Raw genomic sequence first — 25,992 nt, 5'->3', positions numbered from 1 at the left:
TTAGTTATTTATTGGGCATGCAGAATCCATCGATTCTGTGAAACCTATTAAAATATGAAGATTGACAATGTGTTTATGTATTAATTCATTTATGTATTTTTTTTCAGTGAGAGTAGTGCAGGTAAAGAATGTTGCCCTCTCAAAAAAATAAGCCATCGGTATGAAAACAGGATCACCCTGCTGCAGCAGTGTTCCAGTTAGCCATCATGGGATAAGATGTTAGATGAGGAAAAATAGCTGTAAAATGTTGTACTCTTATTATGTTACTTAGATTTACTAGCAAATGTGTTCCAAACTGCACTGAAAGGAGCATTTCCTTAAAGTATGTTATACATTTGTTGAGGTGAGGTGGGGTCACAGGGAATTTTGTGTATCTTGAAGAATTTTGTGAACCAGTAAAGCTACAAGGCTAGATCCGCCCCAGTTAATCACTAATTGATTGATTGTGTTCACTGTTAAATAAAACCAAAATTATAGGTTATTTTTTGTGTGCGTTTTGTGTGGACGGGGAGGGGGCTAGTAGATTTTTAAGACGGATAAAAAAATTTTTTAGCATTTTTTCCCTTGGACAAGAAGTTTCTTTCAAAAATTGCACACCCCTGGTCTTAAAGTGTTACTGAATAGGCTGTACAGTTTAAATCACAACACATTACTTTCCCTAGATTTCTGCTTTGTTTTACATATTCCTACATTATCTTTTTCAGCATAATCGTGATTGATTTGATATTTGTTTTAACATATCCCTGGTTATAAGTCAGTTTTAACCAGTTTTATTTTCATATTGGTTATGAATCGGGTCTTCCTGTCAAAATGTCTTCTGGTTTCAAAACATCGGTGGCTTCAATCCATCCTGTTCAATCAGAAGCATTTCATTGGTTCCCGACTCCTCTCCCAAAGTTCAGCATTTTGATTGGTTCATCTGACCTACCTGCTCACTCCGGCACAGGTTCAGAGGGGCGGGGACTGGTTTATGAAAGTTTAACACCATGGTTTGTACACCTTAAATGTGTTCAGTGATTTGATTCAAGCTGGCACTTTCTGCTTGATTTATGCTTTTTGTGGTTTACAATGAACTCAAAAAAAAATTTAAAAAATTGTTTTCATTACAACATCTGAATTTTCCTCTAAATAAACAGAACTCCTTTATAAATAAGAAGATTGATGCAGTTGCGTGCAACCTTATTTCTCTATTTGCAACCTTATTGCTCTATTTCTCACACAAATTAAATCCCACCTTCGATTTTCCACAGGTTCCTATTTTCAGTTGCAGTGTTTACTGTCGTTTCAGTTAACAAGCTCATGGATAATAATGCGCACAGACTGAAGGGCACTAGACGGTGGTCATGACACAGAGCGTGCTGTTAAAACTAACACAATTAAACTGAGATATACATAGGAGTTACAGTGCAATATAATCTATAGCAGTGCAGACAAGAGTGCCCTGCTCCCCTATCTCCCTTTCCCTATCCACTACGTAGCAGATGGCAAAGACTTTATTTGAAATTATTTAAACTGTCTCCGGCTTGTTGTAATTTACACGTCCGGCAGGTAAACTCAGCACTCTTTAATGAGTTTCAGTTGCTTTGCAGGCATGAAGCTGCTTCTTTTTAATCAGTTCCACCTACACTTATTGTGCTATGGAAACTCTCAGCAGTTCATCGTCACATTTATTATACAAAAAACCTTTCCAGCACAGCAGGCATCTGTTAGACATTAACTTAAATTTAAAAAGCAATGTTGCATTTTGTTTTTTCAATTCGTTTACATTTTTTTCTGCACAAAACTGACACACCTTTTGTCAGAATGTTTTCTGGATAAGAAAAGTTGAACTGCTTCTAGAAATGCTGTGAAAAAAAAACAACAATCTTGATAATATTGCAGCTGTAACTTCAATATAGTAAAACCTGGTTTACTAGACAGTAAAACCGACAAACTAAGCAAAATAACAGAGTTACAAATGTCACAGCCTCAAATGTTTAGTTCTTGTGACTATATCTAGTACTGCACTGTAATACATTTCTGATGTGGGTAATAACAAAACAAGGTGGAGGTACCAAATGATGGGACTTCAGCATGGGTCACAAAGGGCCCTGCAGCTGTAGGCTACTGTATTTGGGCACCATGCTTGATACCCAGGAGCTTTCATTTGATCATTTGTGGTCTTCTGTGGAGTTCATGTTCAAGCATTGCTCAAACAGGTCTGCGAGCCCAGCTGCTGATGTGATCCGTGGACGAGGCGCAACATACAGTAAATACAACCAGAAGCTTTTTTTTAGTCTTTTTTTTAATTGTGTTCACTTGCTGACCCATCCTCAGTAAGAGGCTAATTATCCAGCAGGAGGCCCGGTGTTGCAGGTTTACCACAATTAATAATTAATACTTTGTTTATAATTGAAGAGAACCATTTTACAGGGTAAGACCATATCAAAATGCTGCAGAACAATAAGATAATCTAGTATGTAAAATGTGACTTTGCCAAAACCAGATATTTATTTTATATTTCGTTTTAATATACAGTATTGCACTTAACTATCTAACTCGCTTATAAACCACCTCACTGTGTCTACCTATTATTGTTATATTATTGATAACTAGTTTAGTCTTGATAAGCAAAAAAAAGAAAAACAGTGTGTGAGGCAGGAGGAGTGTGAGACTGGAATTAATCAAAGGGGCTACAAAACTTCCTAAAAAAACTGTGCTGGTGAGCTTTAATTATCTCCTTGTTTCATGCAGGTGGCAGCCCTGCAGGCAAGGATTTTCCCCCAAGTGAGGGCTTGTTTCAGCCTGGCAGAGCCATCTGCCCTGGCAGCCTGCAGGATTTGCAGAGCTGATGTGTGGCACACTTAACTGGATAGAAAGAAGGTTAAGTGCCAGGCTGCCATCCTCTCCTGCTCTCCTCCAAATCCCCAGCTGTAGCTGGGAACTCTTTGTTCACTGTAAACCGCTTCGTTGTTATTACTGTCAGCCTGTTGGCACCAAGCTGTGGTTGACCTGACATCTTGACAGGGTGTCTTGAACCAGAAATTCCATTGCTTTTGGTAGGACAGGCCTTCAAGGTACAAGATGAAGCAGATACAGTGTTCCAAATCAATTAAAACCACTGCAGTTTTTCTAAAATAAACCTATGAACCTGCTGCTGCTGAAACTGCTGCCACATAACTTCTTGCTAAACTTTCAAGCAGATTGCTTTGCTTCCATGGGATTCTAGACAACCCAGTATTTGGGTAGAGAACACGTCTACACATCAATAACTCCTTCCTGTCAGAAGCTCAATAAAACACCTCAGCTTCAACGCCCATAGGCAGAATTGAGTTTCTTTAAATACACATCACAGAACTCATATATAAATGAGCAGAGAGAAACACATGGTTACACTGTTTGGAAAACATGCTTTCACAGTGCAAATTGATTTTTAATGACCCTTTAATTGTAAAATACCTCGAACGGTCTCAGTGTTATATATATATATATATATATATATATATATATATATATATATATATATATATACAGACGTGCTCAAATTTGTTGGTACCCTTACAGCTCATTGAAATAATGCTTCATTCCTCCTGAAAAGTGATGAAATTAAAAGCTATTTTATCATATATACTTGCATGCCTTTGGTATGTCATAGAATAAAGCAAAGAAGCTGTGAAAAGAGATGAATTATTGCTTATTCTACAAAGATATTCTAAAATGGCCTGGACACATTTGTTGGTACCCCTTAGAAAAGATAATAAATAATTGGATTATAGTGATATTTCAAACTAATTAGTTTCTTTAATTAGTATCACACATGTCTCCAATCTTGTAATCAGTCATTCAGCCTATTTAAATGGAGAAAAGTAGTCACTGTGCTGTTTGGTATCATTGTGTGCACCACACTGAACATGGACCAGAGAAAGCAAAGGAGAGAGTTGTCTGAGGAGATCAGAAAGAAAATAATAGACAAGCATGGTAAAGGTAAAGGCTACAAGACCATCTCCAAGCAGCTTGATGTTCCTGTGACAACAGTTGCAAATATTATTAAGAAGTTTAAGGTCCATGGAACTGTAGCCAACCTCCCTGGGCGCGGCTGCAAGAGGAAAATCGACCCCAGAGTGAACAGAAGGATAATGCGAATGGTAGAAAAAGAATCAAGGATAACTGCCGAAGAGATACAAGCTGAACTCCAAGGTGAAGGTACGTCAGTTTCTGATCGCACCATCCGTCGCTTTTTGAGCGAAAGTGGGCTCCATGGAAGAAGACCCAGGAGGACTCCACTTTTGAAAGAAAAACATAAAAAAGCCAGACTGGAATTTGCTAAAATGCATATTGACAAGCCACAATCCTTCTGGGAGAATGTCCTTTGGACAGATGAGTCAAAACTGGAGCTTTTTGGCAAGTCACATCAGCTCTTATGTTCACAGACGAAAAAATGAAGCTTTCAAAGAAAAGAACACCATACCTACAGTGAAACATGGAGGAGGCTCGGTTATGTTTTGGGGCTCCTTTGCTGCACCTGGCACAGGGTGCCTTGAATCTGTGCAGGGCACAATGAAATCTCAAGGCATTCTGGAGCAAAACGTACTGCCCAGTGTCAGAAAGCTCTGTCTCAGTCGCAGGTCATGGGTCCTCCAACAGGATGATGACCCAAAACACACAGCTAAAAGCACCCAAGAATGGATAAGAACAAAACATTGGACTATTCTGAAATGGCCTTCTATGAGTCCTGATCTGAATCCTATTGAACATCTATGGAAAGAGCTGAAACTTGCAGTCTGGAGAAGGCACCCATCAAACCTGAGACAGCTGGAGCAGTTTGCTCAGGAAGAGTGGGCCAAACTACCTGTTAACAGGTGCAGAAGTCTCATTGAGAGCTACAGAAAACGTTTGATTGCAGTGAAAGGTTGTGCAACAAAATATTAGGTTAGCGGTCCCATCATTTTTGTCCATGCCATTTTCATTTGTTTTATTATTTACAATATTATGTTGAATAAAAAATCAAAAGCAAAGTCTGATTTCTATTAAATATGGAATAAACAATGGTGGATGCCAATTACTTTTGTCAGTTTCAAGTTATTTCAGAGAAAATTGTGCATTCTTCGTTTTTTGTGGAGGGGTATCAACAAATTTGAGCACGTCTGTATATATATATATATATATATATATATATATATATATATATATATATAAAAACAATGGTTAATGGACACTACCTGAAGCTTGTCTGTGAGCTTCAAATTAAGTGGAAGCATGGGAATAACAGAGAATTGAATGGAAAACCTATTTTTGTAATGCTGTGTCACAAAATAACTAACAGTTTTCTTATGTTTGTACATATGCTATCATCACACAATATATAAAGCGGGGGTTACTTCATTACCCAAATGCGCTTTCTTGTGAGCTTAAACCCTCCAGCACCTGTTTTCAGCCTTGAAACGGGAAAGATGAAACACTTTTTTTTACATACTGTGTAGAAGACAAGGTTGCTTGCGGGCTCAATTCACCATGTCAAAATACATTTGAAAATGTTATTTTATTACAAATAAACAGAAAACAAAATAGTTTTTGACTTGTAAGTAACATCATATTTTAAGATACTGAAAAAAAGAACTGCCATTTTTGGAGAACACGGGCACATGTGAACCTTTTGCCAGTAAAACTGGCCGCTAATATGAAAAGGGCAGACAGTTGAGACCTGGACGTTACATCGAGCATATACAGTAATTGGTCCCATCTTCTGTATGTCCCAATAACATTTTTGTTTGATTTATTTTCTCATTAAAACACTGAAACTATTTCAGTGCTTAGTGTTGAAAGAGTCATTTAGTTCAGTATACTTTGTTTGTTTCTGTGGACTGCAGAAGTAACTGTAATACTGGTAATCACTCTGAACATACACATAACTAATAAACCCTGAAGAAGGACCAAGCATGAAAGCATTCTAACAGCTGTACAGCTCCTAGATTGTACCTTTCTAATCTTAGAACTGCATTATGGGCTCAGTATCATCCTTGACACTGGAGATGTGACAATTCATTACTGCGCCCTGTATGAATATTTCAGTTGAATTAATACTCACTGAAATCAGCTGAAACCATCTGCATTAACTCAGTGGCAAATATCCCCCTGCTTCATTCTGCGTACTCCAAGTAGATTGTAGTATGCACTGATGAATTAATCAGGGTCTTAAGTGCACTCATTTTCTGATTCACTGAATATGAATTTTATGACCCCTGCAGATCGCAGAGGGGAAACATTTCTGATTGCAGTACACCTTTTTTTTTTTTTTTTGGAGAGCGTGGAGAAACTTGGTTGCGTTTGCAGAATCTGTGGTGATTTCTTCCAGGGCTACAGATCAGATTTGTTAAAGCACCCGTGAAAGTGTGCTGTTAAGGTAAGTTAGTAAGAGATGGAATGGCATACAGCAGGTGTAGGTGTATTTGAATTCTCTTAGCTGGCCCGTTGCTGTAAAGCCTGGCCCGTCTTCCTACAATTATGCATATGAAATTGTGATATTTTGTGGGAAAACAGAACCTGCAATACCAATTACCCCTAATGAAGCAATGATGATCCAGATATTCCAGCAATCTTGTTGATGGTGAATAACTGGCATCCTTGAATAAAGTTCTGGGATTAATAATTTTATAAGAACCGGACAAGCACGTGCAAAATGGACTTCTTATGTTAAATATTTATCCTAGGCCGGAGTGGGTTTGGGAATTATTTTGGATAATGCTGCAGATATTGTACTGTTTTTTCTAACACGATAGCTTCATTTAAAACCCTACTTTTGTATTCCCTATTGAAATTTGTTTAGCATTTCAGACTGAAATCATCTAACTGTAGACCTCTTAAAAACTCCAAAACTTACACTCAATGTTAAACACAATATCGTTTTCTAATTTCACAACACTTTGACTTGACATCCTAGGGAGAATTTCTATTAAAATAGTCGGTCAAATCATTGGGTAGCCACTTGCTCCAGACATCATCTAAATATTTCATTGAACCTAACAAAGAGTGGCATCTCAACACAGTGTGGGCTTTTTACATTTAAATAAGTAAAGTAAGGTACCCTGGTGGTTTGAGTATGAACAGGGGTAATGTTCTCCTTTTTTTAAAAAAAATCAGATATTGCTTATCAGGTTTTTCTATAGAGCGTTTAATCCTACAGTAAATGAATGGCTCCAGTGCACTGCATGATGTGGTCAGTCATGGTTAGGAAAAGAGACGCGGGCACTACATGTACCTTCATATAAATGTGTGGTTTGTATTTCCATTACTGTATGTCTGTGTTGTGTTATTACAGCAAGTTGACCCAGCTCGGTGGAAAGAATCATTTTCATGGAATCCATTTAGAATTCAACTGAGTTCTGGTGTTCTAACCCAGGCTCATTGATCCATGACTCATCTTAGCACCTGGGCTGTACAATAAGAAGAATGCAGCCAGCTGCTTAATGCCTGATACACTTCTCCACTGCACAGGATTAGCTTTTCATGAGCATTTGTTTTTGAAGGTATTTGAACTGTTGTAATGTGCGTGTGAAAGTAAATTAATCAACACTAAGAACAACAGTGCTACACATATATGAATCTAACTTTAAAAAAAAAAAAAGCACTGCATTTACAATAAGTGCGTTTGACATGCTTTTGTGTGTGCATCTAGGTCAGTGCTGTATGTTTATGCTGATAGACATGTTTCCTTTTTCCGGAAACCATAACATGTGCCTAAGTTAGGCGCCTTCATAATGTAATCTTGCTGGGTTGTTTGCTTGTATCAATAATTCAGTAAACTGCTCCCGGATTGACATAAATGTGTTTTGACAGGTAGAGGGCCTTTTAAATCTAATGATTGACATGTATGTAACAAAGTGATGGACGAACACAAGTGCTATAAATGGCCGCAGCGTTCTCCCTGGTGGAGGGAGCTGTGGATATAGCAGCAAGTGGTTTTCTGTTCTTCGGTGCTGAAGTATTTGTGGATTGAATGAATGGTACTGTAGCAGTAGTAATTCAGATTTATACAGTGCCTTTTAGGGCTAAACCAGGGGGTGATTTGTAAACGAAAAGGTCCTGGATTTTCTAGTTAAAGAAGACGGATAACATTTTTGTTTATAGACCTAATGCACTGACCATTTACAGAAGCATCCGTATATGTATATGCCGACTTTTGCCTAGCCATGTTTTAACATAATCTTCAGGTTTGAACAATACCAGTGGCAGGCCGGTTATTCTGATAAACAGTACACTGTTATTGTTAAGAACACTAGTTTTTTGGTGTTTCACCGTATGGGGTGTAAAAAACTAAAAACATCTTTATTCATAGATGTCGCATCCTAAAATATATGGTTACAGTACACTTTTGTCATTTGATGAATGTAACAGGAAAGCGTATGCATGTATATAGAGTTCTTTTTTTTGCAAAAATAAATAAAATAAGTATAATTTTTTTTTCATACAGTTCATCATTTGCAAACTGTATAGTTCTCGTCTGTCAGACAAAAAGGTACCGGATTTGGGATCCGGTGCGATCTGTCACAGATTAACCCCCAGTTTAAAGCGCTTCTTGGTTTATCTGCAGGACTTATTTTCTTTAAATTCAAAGCCTGAAAATAACTTGTTCAGTGTTGAGTGTGGTTCTAAAGCTAGCAACTTTTACTCTGGGTCTCTTGGGCAAAATATCCACAAGTAACCAGAGAAAAAGCAATATAACTGTAATAGGGCATGGAGTGCAACGTGTTTTATCTGTACAGCCCCTTCACTGTAACAACACAAGTTTTATGAAACTTACTGTAGGACCTTCTTTAATTATTGAGTGTCTCATAATCTATGGAGTCTTTGTATGCATTTTGACTGCCGGTTTGTATGTCACACTGTAGGTATGAGAAAACTTGCTCAGGATATCCTTTAGCACAGGCTTTTGATAGTATCATAGTGGGGTGTATATAAGCTGTCTGTCTGTCTGTCAATACTAATGGCTGTAGTTACTGTACATGCTCAAATGGACAAGTCATTAAGATTATCAGAATCTGGGGCTACTGTATACGGAGATACTGCTCTGCCTGGGTCTGTCTGTCTGTCTGTCTGTCTATCTGGCTGTATATCAAACCATTTAAACACCCGTTGAGTCAGTGGTTGTGTATAGTGGCCCTGCATCGTATTGATATGTAGACATTGCTAATCTCTAGTCTTCTATACAGTACATCCAGAAGTGCGATGGGGCTTCTTTTGTGCGATGTGCTGCATTTAAAACCGCATGGCAACAGTGTTATAGGTTGTTACTAGTTTGCAAATACATCCTGAAGACCTCTGGGCTCAGTTTATCTCCTAAAGCAAACACACTATGCACTGTGCACAGACAGATACCATTTAAAACCTCCATCCATCCTTAGAAGAGTACCTCCCCACCTCCTATTGCAGCAGTAAATTGTTCTTGAGTTTTAGATCTGTGATCAATAATTTAGGAAGCCTGTTCTGTCTAAAGGGATTTCGTTATTTGTTTGAATTAAACATAGGAAATCGGTTTGTTGTCTTCTGCATTTATATTTAATAAGGCTGTGTAGTAACTGGTTGAAAGGTGGAACTACAAAATTCACAGCGGCCAGTGGCTTGGAAACACCTGTGAAGAAGCAGTGAAGGGTCACTGATTTATAACTAAAGTCCTCATTTCACGTGATAGCGACCACTCCCTGTTTGAAGAGTAACTGCAGTTCTCCTCTGAGTGACACTCCAGCTAAATACATTGGACTTTCATTTTTTGCAATACATTTCCAATGTCTTTCATTGACCTACGCTTCAGGAATGCTATCGAAAAGCAAGTTTATGTCTCTCACTTAAAAAATGCAAATGTTATATTTAATGGCACCCCTTGCTTAACCCATAACCAGCAGTGTTAACTGATGGAATCATAAAAACATGGTGTGCCGTATCAAAATTAGTATTGATTTTTCTGGCTACTGGTTGATAAGTAACCCATGAGTCTGGATACAGTACTTCTTGATGGCATGAGAATGCATTGTTTCCTCACATATCACTATGGCTTCCTGCACTGCTATGTCTTCCAGACTTAGCGATGGGCCCATATAGATGGCTTGTGCAGATAATGGGCACAATCTACACAAAGCAGTGTTACATTCTTAATGGCCTCTTTTATAAACTTTTCAATTATCATTAATTACACATCTTTGCTGTCCCCTTTGTATGCCAATGCACCAGTAAATACTGACCACAAGGCATTCTCTTCTGAGGCTGCATACACGTATAAAGATGATCCGATGTCGGATTCACAAATAATAGAAAGGTGCACTCTTTGATTGCATGTGTCCAAAGAGATTTTTGTTAGCCTCTGATCTTCAGCAGTGGTCATCAATTTTTTTATAGGTTCCATGGTCCTTTGTACTCGCCGCCTGTCTTCTATAGCAATTACGGGGCTGCAGAACAGAGACGCAAAGGAATAGCAGAGCTCTGTGACCTCCAGGGGGTCCCTTGAAAGATGCCGAGTCACATTGCTGAACTGAGGGTCCAGAGAACAGAGGAAGTCTAATTGTTCCTGTGTTACTGATGATGCGAACCTCCAGCTGTATTCCCTCTAATTAGGTTTTTATTGTCATACAACAAAGCTCCCCGGAGCCAGCTCAGGTCATACGCACAACACAAGCCACCACTGCAGTCAGCTTTGTGGCAGTGCCCTGTATGGAGTTCTGCTGGATTATGTTGCTTTGAACCTGGTAATGCCCACTGCAGTGTGACACATCCTTTGTAACCCCATTGATAGTGAATACACTGCCTCCATCGATTATGGGCAATTTCGATTGTTTTAAATTGTATTAATAACAATTCAGCACTTTTTAAATCGCTGATGTACGTGACAGGGCAGAGACTGGGCGAAGTGAGCAGCTTAACCACTAGAGCCAGGCTCTGCCAATGTGGTTTTTGAACTTTTCTCGTCTAATCTAAATACAATGAACATGTATTTAAAGAATATCACCTGAAAATACAGTTATACCATTTATTACTGTAGCTACAGTGTGTACAATAAAATACCTTATTGTCCATCCTAGTATTTATTATTATTATTATTATTATTATTATTATTATTATTATTATTATTATTATACATAATAATGGCTCTTGAGAAAGTTATTTCATTAAAATAGAACTAAATGTTAGAGCTCATTACATCATTGCACTTTAGATCTTTGTTTAAAACGTGCACTTTTCAAATGATTCATTTAAAATTGCAATTTGCTGATCATGTTATTTTTTGTGTAAGTGTGCCGTACTTGTAACATTTACCTGCTCTGGACTTCAATAAGAATACATTAATGAAATGTGGAAATGGGGTCTTTTCATTTCCTGTTTAAAACTACTGTAGCAGACTACTGTATAATATTCAAAATAGATATAGAAGCAACTGTGTTTTCAGGGTACTTTTCATAAAAATTCCCATGTCTCTTTTTTTCACATTACACATTTACAGTTCAATAGGCTATTTGAGTAAAATGCTTTTGAATTTGTTTATTGTGCTCATTTCTTATACTTTCTGGTAGTCCATTACAAACATTAGGTGTTCTGTATGCAAATGCATGCAAGCCTTTTTCTTCCACGGTTTCAGTGCATCCAATTTTGCTTCATTAGTAAACATTTAAAAGGAGTCTAGCAAGTCTTTAACAGTTTAATTATAAAGCACTTGACCATGGAAAGTAAATAACAGTATCGACGTTGTCCACTGAATTAACCACACAAACTAGTACGGGTAGTCATAAGTCTATAGAGCAATTACTGTAGATTCGTGTTCTCATTTACTGTGTTCACCTGTGGTACAAATTCTGCTCTATTCTGATTCTGACAGATCATGGTTAGATTGCTTAATTATTGGTCGATTTTTAGTGTGCTTTGAAAGCGGGTTGATCATACACAGATCATGACAGGACCACTGGCAGTTATTGGAACATGAATGGGACTCTCACGCTTGAACTGTTTACCTCTGCACTCTGAAGAGAAGGAGTTGGGGAGAACAAGGTCCTGTGACCTGCAAATAATGCTTTTCCTATAAACAGCTTGAAGTTTTTAGCAAATAGCAAGTGTTCGAAACCAATTTTTGTTCATTGTCTGCTGACTTCAGTTATTGTCTCTGCGGTTTTAGTGCTGTATGTTTTCACATCCCTGCTACCTATGGCTATGAGAATATTTGCATATAATTAAAAAGACACATTTTTTAATGTTTTGTTCCTGGCCTACTTGTATCTGACACATTATGCAAAGATTCTGTTGTTTAAGTCCTGTGTCCAGTACCAAATGCAAGTTTAATTTTTAATTTTCATTTGTAGGTACAGTAGTCTCATATAGGAACACCTCCTAAGAGAACACTTCACCTAAGGGTGAAACTGATATATATATATATATATATATATATATATATATATATATATATATATACACACATACAGGTATATATGTGTATGTATTTTTATGTGCAGTGTGAATGCATTCCTGATGTCGCTAGGGAAGGAGTTCCACAGGCAAGGAGCATAACAGCTGAATGCCCTCTAGCCAGCTGACTGTCTACCAGAAATATATTCCACTGCAATTGCTATTTCTGTAAAGCTTGACTGGTAATTTTCAAAACCTTTTTTTTTTTCAGGAAGGCACATGTAAAGTATTTGGTAACATTATTTATCCCCAGGCATGTACTGATGCAGCCTATGCTTTGGATTGGATACCAGACAGCAGTTCACTTTCCTGAAACAAGATGCCAAAGCTTCTCTGACAACTGCAGCTACATTCGTTTTGTGCGTGTTACCACTCCTAACTGTTTTTTCATTTTGCTTTCTGTAAATTGGATGTCACTTGAAATTTGTCCTCGACATCTGCGTAGACAGCTTTCATAACCTCACACAGTTTTATGTAGCAGCAGCTGTATTTCCTTTGGGGAACGTAGACAACTAGTAGATTTAACCATCTCTGGTTTTGATCAGTTAGAGTTCATTGAAAGCTACATTTCGGAAATAATTCTGCAGTTCTATTATTGAAGATAAAACTGTGCGTTGTCACAAACAGGAAAACTGCAAGTGAGCATACCATGGAGAACGTCATTATATTGTTGCGCTGTGGAGCTTGTAATGGCGAGACTAGTGGCATGATGAGTTGGGTGTGTTAGCTTTCCAACACTACAGTATCTGTTAATTTCTAAAATACCACAGGAAACAAAATGCACTACAGTCAGTCAAAATCAATGTGGGGCTCTTCTTTCAATGCCATGTTTTTGGACTGGAAACTGCATATAGAAAATGAAAAAGACCAACTGCTTCTCATCAATTCCTGGGTAAAGTTAGGTGTTGAAGTTTCCCGGCTAATTAATGCGGCGCCTGGAAAATGTTCAGGAATACTTTTAACGCGCTGACATTCAAGTGTGTCATGTTTGACAAGTGTAGACATTTCTGGAATAGAACATCTTTGCAAGCAGTTTTAATGAGAACAAGTGAACCCTTGAGCTTTGATATTTCTCTTCTGTAAACAACTGCATTGACAACTGTTGCTCTTTCAGAATGCTTTATGTGCGGGGTGGGGGGAGGGTTCTGTTCAGGAAGACACTGGGATGGTATCCGTGAAAGTTAGGTGAACGTTAGAACAATGAAATTGTAAACATACATAAGTTAGCCAGAGGTATCACGATAGGTGTATCACAATAGGGGTATCTTGCTGTGAACAAGCAGATAAAAGATGAATTGGCAACTACAGTATAACATGCAGATCAGTGACTCACTTGTCTGTGTGACAGTGGCTGAAAATAAAAACAGAATCAAGAAATAATTTGTTCACAGTTGTTTAATATGGAGAACACGTCAAAGCAATGTGTATAAATAAATGAGTGTAGAGCTTTAGTTTAATCAATTCACATAGTAAGAATTTGACATGTAGAGTGTTAAATCTATTATTCCAGGTGAGAACAGTATTTGTTGTTTTAATGAACTTCAGGGTGCTGAAGCATTAAAGAACGTGTGTTGATGTGAATGAGGAATAAGTAGTTGAATGAGTATAGCTCTCGGTGTTTCTTCTAAAAAGTAAAAGGCAAAACACAAAGCTTTTTATATGATCCTTCCATTACATTATGTGTAGCTATTTAGCCCATGGTATGATTCTTCTAGAGCCCCGTGAGCCCAGAGTTTGAGAAGAACGCTAATGTAAAACCTGGAGGATGGAATTTTGATTGACCTTTTGACCTCTGAATAAGGCTAATGTTTGGGTATTTGACTTATTAACCAGCCTTTGCACTTGCAGTTTTTCCTGTAGGTAGTACTGTGTTTTCCCAGTCCTTTAGTAACAGATGTATCCCTGAATGTATTTAAAGACTACATTCACTTCCCGTGCTGGATTGATATTTAAATTGATATTCCATTTGATTGCCGTTAACTTCAGCGCAAACTTTGCAGAGATGGAAACTGATTGTCTGCTGTAGTGGAAAGCAGAAAGTAATTGGCGTCCATATACTTTTGGAACAAAGTGTAATATAATCATTTCTAATGTTATGTATTACCTATTACCTATACAACTTTTATTACCTCACAGAAGTATAGGTGTTGTATTGATGACTCTAATACCAATATGTTCCATTCTTGTAAACTTGTAACTGTCCACTGTTACGTTTTGTTCTTAACATCCTATTCTCACCCAGTGACTGAAATTGCATTGAGGGCACTGTGAAATGTATGTGAAGAATGAGAATATAGAAATGATGCAGGACTCTATGTGTGAGCACTTGGGAATTTGGGTCTGAATTATGTAAGACACGTTAATAAGTGTATGCTTGAATTTCAAGGAACACCGTTGCAGGTTTCTGGAGGGACCGAGAATCTTTAATATTCAAACATGTTATTATTATTATTATTATTATTTATTTCTTAGCAGACGCCCTTATCCAGGGCGACTTACAATTGTTACAAGATATCACATTATACATTATTTCACATTATACAGATATCACATTATTTTACATACAATTACCCATTTATACAGTTGGGTTTTTACTGGAGCAATCTAGGTAAAGTACCTTGCTCAAGGGTACAACAGCAGTATCCCCCACTGGGGATTGAACCCATAACCCTCCGGTCAAGAGTCCAGAGCCCTAACCACTACTCCACACTGCTGCCCTGTTATATCCCTAATTCATGCACTGTTGACAGAGACCAATCTTGCTGCCTTGCCTAGCTTCTGTACTGTAGCTGATTTACCTCTGACCACGACACACATAAAATAAAGGGGAAAAATGAGTTTGAAGCTTAAATTGTCTAATTGGATTCCAGACAAGAATGGTATCAGTGTTGTCATGCTCCCACTCAACACCAAAGCTGACAATTGCAAAGTCGTTTGCCTAGCAGAGACGCTGCTGTGAAAAAATGGGCACAACAAAGGTCCTTTAAAGGTCACCGGCATTAACAAACATGTCTCGGAATTCCACCATTCCTCTCCAGCAATTTCTGCCTGCATTCTGACCTTTTTTTCCCTCCCTTTCATTGTCAAACTCTGACTGTAAGCCCCATGTTATTAATCTTGAATCAAAGGATGAGACTTTGCCCTTTAATATTCTGAGGCAATGTGCTGACCCACACAAATGTTCTTATCTTAAATCTCCAACTGAAATGCTAAAAATGAGTTTTCTGAATGTGAACCACAGATAGCGTCTTCCAGTTGTTCTATGTGTGAGGGAAAAAAAAACACGAAACTGTTTAATACTGTTGTTTGCTTCTTTAACAACCACCTAGAACAGTTTAATACATACCATAATAAATTTTCATTAAGAAGAAAAAAACATTCCTTACCAGTTACAGCTTTGCGAACAGAGCCCATATCAATTGTTTTAATAGGCAATAAAGTCTATTGATGGTTTTTCACAGTATATTCATATTGTATGAATGCTGTAACCAGTGTGTGTTCATCCATAAATTCACATTTTATGTCAAGCAGACAGGTGTTTCACCTAGTGCCTTCTTCAGTGTATTAAAAAAAAGCCCAAATGCATGTCTGCATGTCTACTTTACCGTATACTTTTACCTTCTGGATTTACCTACTTGTCTGCTACCATGGGGATGATGTTGTAAACAAGGTGTTACTCCTCAGTGTGGAATGAAATTCCAATATTTGGAAATGAAATGGTTAAATTGAAAGCGGTAAGATTGTCTGTGACCTTCAACACTGAATCCATCAGTACAGACCCCTTTTGTTTGCAGAGTAGGTGCGCCTTCGTGCTGCGAGACACCGGCTTCCAGCCTCTACTCCTCTCTTTGATCTCCTATAAATAATAAAGGAAAGGGTTATTCATTTTGCAGTGTTGCGGCAACCAGTCGGCCCTAACCTCATTAACCTGTGAACTCCAGCATTTTTATGTTTCAATTTCTTTCAAATCTTCAATGTATTCGGTTTTTGTGAAGCTGTCTGAACTAATGGGCACACTGGAGGTTCAAACACTGCATGTGTTGGCAATCCCCTTATTTATCTTCATATGTACCCTAGCCCTGATTCAAAACTGAAGAAAGACCTCCTACAATTTAAGAGTACAGGCCATTTCTGATTGATATTCAGTTCAAGGCTTTTCTTGAAGCAACACTCACATGGATAAGTTGAGAACTGCTCCAGCCAGCAAGCCATAACAGTGGACAGTGACAGGGGGCAGTCACTTTGAACTCTTATATGAAAATTGATATATTTGTAAGATCTATTAATTATTTCCATGAAATACATTAGTGTGGTAAAGTTTGGGACAACATTATGGCCTTTCTCATTATAAAATGTATTTGTTTCTCCCAAACCTTAAGGTAAAATCAAGTGGTGATGATGACACTGAAAGAACAATTAGACAGGGTATCAGAATATTTCACCAAGTGCTGTTAGCTGGATAACTGGATAAAGAAAATAGAGAAAATTAATTCTGTAGAAAACTGTACAGAAGAGACAGTGATAGAAACCCACTGTGAGATAGAGCAAGAATACTCCCTGATCGTTCATGGAATACTGGAATTATTCCATACATTTCTGCACATTACTTTCTACGTTTGAGTACAAAAGCTAGCATTTGCCAAAGTGTAAATGTTCAATTTGTATAATGTTTTTTTTTTAAATTTATTTTTAGAAATAAATTACCTGTTAGTTACAAACTACTGAAAGACTCACTAAAGTAATGTTGCTTGATACTAGTTTTGTAACACTGACTGATTTTCCTACCACACAAAACAGTGCAAGTTGCACTGGGTTAAAGACCTTGATTAGTCTGACCAAAGGAGTCTTGGCCTCTACTGCCTGGTGGTTTGACCTTTAGCACAGGGGGTTAATGGCAGGATGTGTCTTGGAGCTGTAATGATTGCTTTCCCAGCAGCCTCATCAGGCCTCTGGAGCATGTATAATTGATGCTTTTCTGACACTCGCCTGTCGATGTGTAAATATGACTGTCGCCTCCCAGCTGAGGATATTCTGAGATATTTATAAAGGGTAAATGTTACATTTTGAATATCTACACAGACTATTTATCAGATATAAATATAACGGTGGAGACCTTTTAAAGAGACATGTGATCCCACTGAGAGCTGATGATAATATTATTCAGTACTTGGGCATTGATGCTAAGAAATGACAGCAGGGCACCATTGTAAGGTGCTTGGTGAACGAGGGTCAAGGTGTATTGTCAAGACGTATTAACACTTGGTTTTCTCAGGAGTGATTGTAAGCCTGTCCACAGAGGGGCATTAACCCCTTTCTGTATTTAACCTGTGCATTCCCATGAGCTCCTTAAACCATCTACAGCAGGTGTGCTGACTATGTCTTGGTTACAGGGGAGCTGTAAGCACCTGCATGTTTTTTACATCATACTATAGTATTAAAGTATGACTGAATGATAGCAATAACAAGTGATCTTCTGTAGCTTCATACAATGTTACTGATGTTCTATCCAGCATGTTCAGATATTACATAGCACGGGGTGTGATGACTTCAATACTGTGCATCTAGCTGTGTGCATTCGGGTTACTTTGGATACAACAGAGCTGTATATACTCTTGATGTTGCCACAGACAACCAGTGTCTGTACTAAGGATTGCTACTGAACCTCAAATAATGATAATTATAATATGCTGTATGATGTGTGTGTGAAGCTACAGTACAACATTCAGATTGTAATGAGGAGCAACTCTAAGCAATACATTCAGACTTCCAGCTATGTCTTGTTTTCACGCAAGCATGAACTTCTTGTGTCTTCACATCTACACCAAAGTCAATAGAAATTGAATAAACATTTCTTTCCAGGGCACGGAGTAAGGCCAAGGCTTTGGCTGTCCTGAACCACATTTCTCAACCTTTTGCTTATTTAGGATGGGTCAGCCTAGCTGGAGGTAGACCATGCCACAGTTACTTGGTGCTTTGAAATCTGGAGTCATTCTTCCTAATATTCAAAACTAGGACAATTATAAACTAGATGTAAAACTATAGAGGGTTAGGTGGCTCAGCAGGTTTGATGTAATGTAATAATATACTGCTTTGGGAGATGCTACCAGTGATTTATAGGGACAACTCACTGAGATGCTACATTCATTGGAGACTCAGAAAAACAGGAAAAGTCTTTCAAAAAAGCTGTGGGGCTTGCTGGAATCCCAAACCTAGGTTGACTTGAGTATCTCTGTTGTATTTATTGTTAAATTATTATTTCCCTACAAAGATGTTGTATGAGAACAGTAAAGAGAACCGTGTACAGTAAAGAGGCTTTAATTATACATTATATATATATATATATATATATATATATATATATATATATATATATATATATAATCATGTAAATGGGCCGTCACGCACGGTCATTCATTGCCTCTTTAAATTAGACCCAGCACACTGAAAATTGAGTTTTTGAATGCACTGACAAGCTATTTTTTTAATAAACAAAAAATGAACAAAAATGAAAACAAAACCTAACTCCGTTTGGAGTACTAACTAAACACAGGACAGGAACCTAACTATCAAACAGGACAGCTAAGCTGTTTACCTGTAACACAAAAACAAACACAGTTTTCTCAAAACACGATTTAACACTACCTTCTTACGGTTGGACACACTCTCAACCGGGCTCTACACTCTTCAGCAGCCTTGAGCAGACTGGCTGCTGTTCCTAAATACCCTGCACCTGGTTCTAATTTATAATTACTTCCAGGTGCAGAGGATAATTAACCATTACACACAATGTGAAAACAGCGACCAACAATTAAATTAAACAAAGCATCCATTCACATGTGTGTTGTCTTTGGCAGGGAGGAATTTACCTTCTCCCTGCTCACAATATATATATATACTGAAGGTTCTTATATAATCTGTACTAATATATAGTACACTTGTTTATAATACAATGTTCAAATGCAGTAGAAACCCATTTAATAAATATAAAAACACACATGTTGACATTACCTGTACAGACCACTCATCAGTTCTGGATGTAAAACCAAACAAAACTATTGCACATTAGTTACTGCTGATTTGTGACTATGTTGGCAGCACTACAAGACTGTAATTTGGATAGATACAAAACTGCTTCCTTCAGGGAAGATTTGAACATACTGGTGTTGTAAATGATGCAGTCTACCTGCACAGCGAATGAGGACAACATTCATTTAAAGTCCCTTGCTATCTCAGTCTTAACTGCAATATACTGTAGCAAAGTCTGGCTTGGCTCTTAATTCAATATGTTTAAAAAAAGTAAAAAAATCAATAAGCTCCTAAGGTGTTTCTGGCTGTATAGCCAGGCTCAATAGCCAGGGTTTGGACAAAGTTAATTTCCCAGATGATCTAGCCCTGCAGGGAAAATAAGTAGTACTGTACAGCTTTGGCCAAATGTTTTGCATCACCCTATAGAATTAATTTTGCTTCAAAAAGTCGAATGAAACCTGCTAAATAATATTACATTAACATATTGAATTGCATACCATTTTGTAGTTTTTCATATACTTAATGAAAAACTGACAAAAGTTGAAAAATGTGACATCTTGAAATCTAACATGAAATACTGTACTACTATTATGGCTTCCTATAGTTAAATAAAATTTGTAAATTATGTTCATGTAGTTTTTGTTTGATTTAATTATCTATTTATGTATTTATTTTATCCTAAAATTCTAGGTGATGCAAAATGTTTGGCCATGGCTGTAGGTTTGCAAGTTTAGCTTGCTGGAATAGATTTTGTATTTTAAGATAGTGTAAGTGCAGAGTACATTGCTGATTACAGTTTGAGGAAGGCAATCAAACACTCATTAGCCTTGCTGATGACTGCTGAAGAAATTCACCTCGAGTGCTTAGCAGTTTCACTGGCTTAATAGGTTATATTTGGGTTGGGTTAGCTTCCTGATGTGTGCAGAGTGCTCTGGACTGTGTTTTTCAAAGAGCAAAATAAAATGCTACTGAGAAACTTTCACCAGGGTCTTTAGTATTTGATGTTAAGTAATACTACTAACAGCAGTACTAATCTAATTATAGGTTTTGAAATAGCTTTTTCACAGGTGAAATTATCTGCAAGTACAAAGCTAATTTTCCATCATTATGCACTCAGCTAGAGTCCAAGTGTACCATACAACCACGATTTTATCAGTTTTCAATGGGCTGGAAATGTAATCAGATAGTTTTCAGTGAAGTGGGTAGTGTCCCTGCATGGCAGATGAGGATAATATTCACTGTGCAGGTACACCACATGTACACACCGTCCGGCCACTTTATTAGGAACTGTGTCTGCCCGATTTTGTCATCTCCCTTTTGTGGAGCATGTTCTCCTGTTTTACCCTGGTGATTGCTCTTATGAATCCTGTCCACCCAGCAATGCTGCAGTTGTACCCTGATAGCGATGGCTATGTTCAAGACGATAATGCACCCATCCACCGTGCCAGAGTTTGAGGAGCATGACACCTTTCATGGCTGCCCACAAATCCCAGAAACGCAACCTAATTGAACATGTTTGAGATGAACTTGTACAACACATTCATCTTTCCAATCTTCTGCCTACCTCTCTGCACCAATTGCATAAAAGATAACACAGCCTGCAAGACACCTTCCAGTACCTTGTGGAGTCTATGCCATTTCGAGCCAAGGCTGTGATCAGTACAAATAGTCACCCAACCCAAGATTAGGTTCAGGTCCTAATAAAGTATATGTTTTGTATGGTTATTATATGCAATATTGTTATTTTATATGCAATAATATATTGCATATATATTATAAACAAAAGGAATGTGAACTTATTTTCAAACTAGGCACTTTGGAGCCATTTGGAATGAACATTCTATTCTGAGGTAATCATCATCATCATCATCATCATCAACATTCTGGAATCTTATACTTGTTTGTTTTTTATCAACTTCTTAAAGCACTGTTTTTTTGTATTCAGCTGATGAAATGTCCTGATAATTGATTTGTAATCAATTATTCTACCTTTTTAAGTACCTGAAATATACTTTTCTTTTTTTCTTTTTTCTTATTGATCATTTTGGTACACAGCAGTTTTCCTTTTTCTCAAACTTTATATATATATATATATATATATATATATATATATATATATATATATATATAGTACTGTGCAAAAGTTTTAGGCAGGTGTGAAAAAATGCTGTAAAGTAAGAATGCTTTCAAAAATAGACATGTTAATAGTTTATATTTATCAATTAACAAAATGCAAAGTGAGTGAACAGAAGAAAAATCTACATCAAATCAATATTTGGTGTGACCACTCTTTGCCTTCAAAACACCATCAATTCTTCTAGGTACACTTGCACACAGTTTTTGAAGGAACTCGGCAGGTAGGTTGGCCCAAACATCTTGGAAAACTAACCACAGTTCTTCTGTGGATTTAGGCAGCCTCAGTTGCTTCTCTCTCTTCATGTAATCTCAGACAGACTCGATGATGTTGAGATCAGGGCTGTGTGGGGGCCATACCATCACTTCCAGGGCTCCTTGTTCTTCTTTACGTTGAAGATAGTTCTTAATGACTTTCGCTGTATGTTTGGGGTCGTTGTCATGGTGCAGAATAAATTTGGGGCCAATCAGATGCCTCCCTGATGGTATTGCATGATGGATAAGTATCTGCCTGTACTTCTCAGCATTGAGGAGACCATTAATTCTGACCAAATCCCCAACTCCATTTGCAGAAATGCAGCCCCAAACTTGCAAGGAACCTCCACCATGCTTCACTGTTGCCTGCAGACACTCATTCGTGTACCGCTCTCCAACCTTCGGCGAACAAACTGCCTTCTGCTACAGCCAAATATTTCAAATTTTGACTCATCAGTCCAGAGCACCTGCTGCCATTTTTCTGCACCCCAGTTCCTGTGTTTTCGTGCATAGTTGAGTCGCTTGGCCTTGTTTCCACGTCGGAGGTATGGCTTTTTGGCCGCAAGTCTTCCATGAAGGCCACTTCTGACCAGACTTCTCCAGACAGTAGATGGGTGTACCAGGGTCCCACTGTTTTCTGCCAATTCTGAGCTGATGGCACTGCTGGACATCTTCCGATTGCGAAGGGAAGTAAGCATGATGTGTCTTTCATCTGCTGCAGTAAGTTTCCTTGGCCGACCACTGCGCCTACGGTCCTCAATGTTGCCCGTTTCCTTGTGCTTCTTCAAAAGAGCTTGGACAGCACATCTGGAAACCCCTGTCTGCCTTGAAATTTCTGCCTGGGAGAGACCTTGCTGATGCAGTATAACTACCTTGTGTCTTGTTGCTGTGCTCAGTCTTGCCATGGTGTATGACTTTTGACAGTAAACTGTCTTCAGCAACCTCACCTTGTTAGCTGAGTTTGGCTGTTCCTCACCCAGTTTTATTCCTCCTACACAGCTGTTTCTGTTTCAGTTAATGATTGTGTTTCAACCTACATATTGAATTGATGATCATTAGCACCTGTTTGGTATAATTGTTTAATCATACACCTGACTATATGCCTACAAAATCCCTGACTTTGTGCAAGTGTACCTAGAAGAATTGATGCTGTTTTGAAGGCAAAGGGTGGTCACACCAAATATGGATTTGATGTAGATTTTTCTTCTGTTCACTCACTTTGCATTTAGTTAATTAATAAATATAATCTATTAACATGTCTATTTTTGAAAGCATTCTTACTTTACAGCATTTTTTCACACCTGCCTAAAACTTTTGCACAGTACTGTATATATATATATATATATATATATATATATATATATATATATATATATATATATATATTGTTAAATGTAACAGATTTCGCTGAGGCTTTTTCTATTCACCATGTCTGGCAGTCGACTGTGTCGGCATGGGCAGAATCTGTCATTCTAGGCTGAAACGCTGGAGAGAAGCACACTGGGAATTGTTTCGGAAGCAGGTGCGAGAAAAAAAACGAACGCAAGGAGGTGTAAATTGTGTAGGAAGCTGGCAGGGCTGAGGTGAAAATGAAGTAGCTTCACATTTGAGATTGCCAAGTGGAGAATATCTCCCCATCTGACAAAGATTATCAAAATGCAATGATGCACCACTATTGTGGGGCTCCAGGAAGGATTTTAGGAAGACTGCATAATCAAAAGTGAAATCCCTAATATAAAGATTCAGACTCCACAATGTGGTGGCATTTATACTGGAGATGGGATGGTTGTCTCTGTAGCATTGCAATGTGAATTTCAAAATGTGAACAGCTTGCTAACAAGTAAACACACATACTGTTTTATTTATTTTATTTTTTAGGGTTTCACATATATCTGTATGTGGTTTCAGTAGAAGGTTTCAGAAGTAATTCAACACCTGAGTTGTTGAATTATCCAAAGACAAACCCTCTTTTGAAAGTAAAGAACAAGTCTAAAACAACAAATCACTGTCTGGGATCATTTCCGTTTGAGTGAGGCGGAGAACATTGAAGACAAAAAAGAATCTCCCTTTTGCAGCAGCTTCAACAAGGACTTCGCTCAGAAAGAATAGCCAAGTTAAGGCTGTGTGTGGAGCTCTCCATAGTTCAAACTGTTGGTTGCTTAGAAACATAAGAAACATAAGAAAGTTTACAAAAGAGAGGAGGCCATTCAGCCCATCTTGCTTGTTTGGTTGTTACTAGCTTATTGATCCCAGAATCTCATCAAGCAGCTTCTTGAAGGATCCCAGGGTGTCAGCTTCAACAACATTACTGGGGAGTTGGTTCCAGACCCTCACAATTCTCTGTGTAAAAAAGTGCCTCCTATTTTCTGTTCTGAATGCCCCTTTATCTAATCTCCATTGGTGACCCCTGGTCCTTGTTTCTTTTTTCAGGTCAAAAAAGTCCCCTGGGTTGACATTGTCTATACCTTTTAGTCTTCTTTGTTCAAGACTGAATAGATTCAATTCTTTTAGCCTGTCTGCATACGACATGCCTTTTAAACCCGGGATAATTCTGGTTGCTCTTCTTTGCACTCTTTCTAGAGCAGCAATATCCTTTTTGTAACGAGGTGACCAGAACTGAACACAATATTCTAGGTGAGGTCTTCATAGACTGTCAAAAAGAGATTGCCTAGAAAGTAAACCACCAATTATAGAGCTGTGTCTTGACTTGGATCTGTGACAACCGAGACGTGTTGTATAGCTCAGGAAACCCTATAGCTGAAACACCTCTAGAATTGTGACTAATATTTCGCGCTTATTGTTCCAATTAAAATAAACCAATTAATGGAGATTCAGTTGGAACTTGCCTGGAGCAGATAAGCGCTGTACCGTCTGAGAAACAAGTGACTCTTCTTGGGAAAAGCAGGTGGAAACTAATTGCAGGATAGTTATATCCCATAGGAATCTCAGATCAAAGGTGCGAGGGCAAGGTGAGGCAGTGACAGAGTGAAGGACAGTAGAGCTGGCTGGAGTGTGGTGGATGAAAAATCAGAAAGACTGATGAATCTTACTGTTAAGACCAAGGTAGGAAAATATAGAGAGAGTGAGAGGTGAGAGAAAATAAGGTAGCAGTTTATATGATCCCACGGGGGAGACCAATGGATTTCTAAATCTGATGACAAAATACAGATCTAGAGAAAACAGTTTAAATCCATGACTAATAATCCTGCTAATAATAGCACCTTTAGTATTAACAAAGATGAACATATTTTTCCAATTTTATTTCCGTATTTTATTGAAATTGTAATTATTTGAACTAATACAAAAATCTGAATGAATTCCAGGCTGCTATTAAAACCAGTCCAAAGGGAAACATTTTGTTCACATTGCAGTTTGTTCCAATTCTGAATTTCCACCGACCAGAAAACATCCAATAAGATATGCTTTCCTATCTCATTATCTCAGTGCGAAAGAGTTCATTAGCAATAGAGGCATTTTTCTCAAAAATTGAAGACAAAAAAAAAAGTAGAATTTTTTATTAGTAGCATTTCGTAGCTTGTCACTCACGAGAAAACAAAACCGAGGCAGGCTGCTTCGAGTTGAAAGGCTCTGTGAAATGTGACGGGACATTAATATATCTGTGCTTTTGTTTTGGGGAAGGGCGTTGAAGCGATTCGGAAAGTGACATGCGGCGTGAAAAGGGAAGGAAGCCGAACGAGAGGATAAATAAACAGCTTCAGAGGCTTTATGCGCTCGGCTTGGCTTTTAAAAACACCAGGCTCCATTTTCTTTTTCCTCGAGCCTACAGAAGCATCAAGAACAAAATCAGATCAGCAATAATGTGACAGTCAGAAGAAGATGGACCCATCTGGGGGGTGGGGGGATCTTAAAGTTAAAGTGATGTTAAAGATGTGGTGTAGTACCATTTTACCAATAGCTTTAACATATTTTTTTCTTATAAGTGTCTGATGGAAATATCAGCTGTGTGTTTCCTGTAGGTTTTGGAGGGGAGTGGTGGTAAATAACAGCTACTCTCATGTAATAAAAATACATTTACAGCAAAACTTAACTACAGTACATTATACTGAGCTTAAAGAAGTATAGTGGAAAAACAGTGTAACATACATTAGGGGAAACAGAGAAAAAGTGGGTGGGGGCTTGTCTCAGAAGAAACTAAAGTGG

At 38.0% G+C, this 25,992-nt stretch overlaps 1 protein-coding gene across 1 annotated transcript in view; it reads left to right on the top strand.

Annotated features, from left to right (window-relative positions):
- LOC131697721 (testis-expressed protein 264 homolog) overlaps positions 1-25,992 on the top strand; it is a 98,563-nt gene that overhangs the window by 23,043 nt on the left and 49,528 nt on the right. The window lies entirely within an intron of this gene.

This window comes from Acipenser ruthenus, chromosome 16 (genome assembly GCF_902713425.1).
Source record: "Acipenser ruthenus chromosome 16, fAciRut3.2 maternal haplotype, whole genome shotgun sequence".
NCBI lineage: Eukaryota > Metazoa > Chordata > Actinopteri > Acipenseriformes > Acipenseridae > Acipenser > Acipenser ruthenus.
Note: the sequence above shows the minus strand (reverse complement) of the source record. Positions and strands in the feature narration are given on the sequence as shown.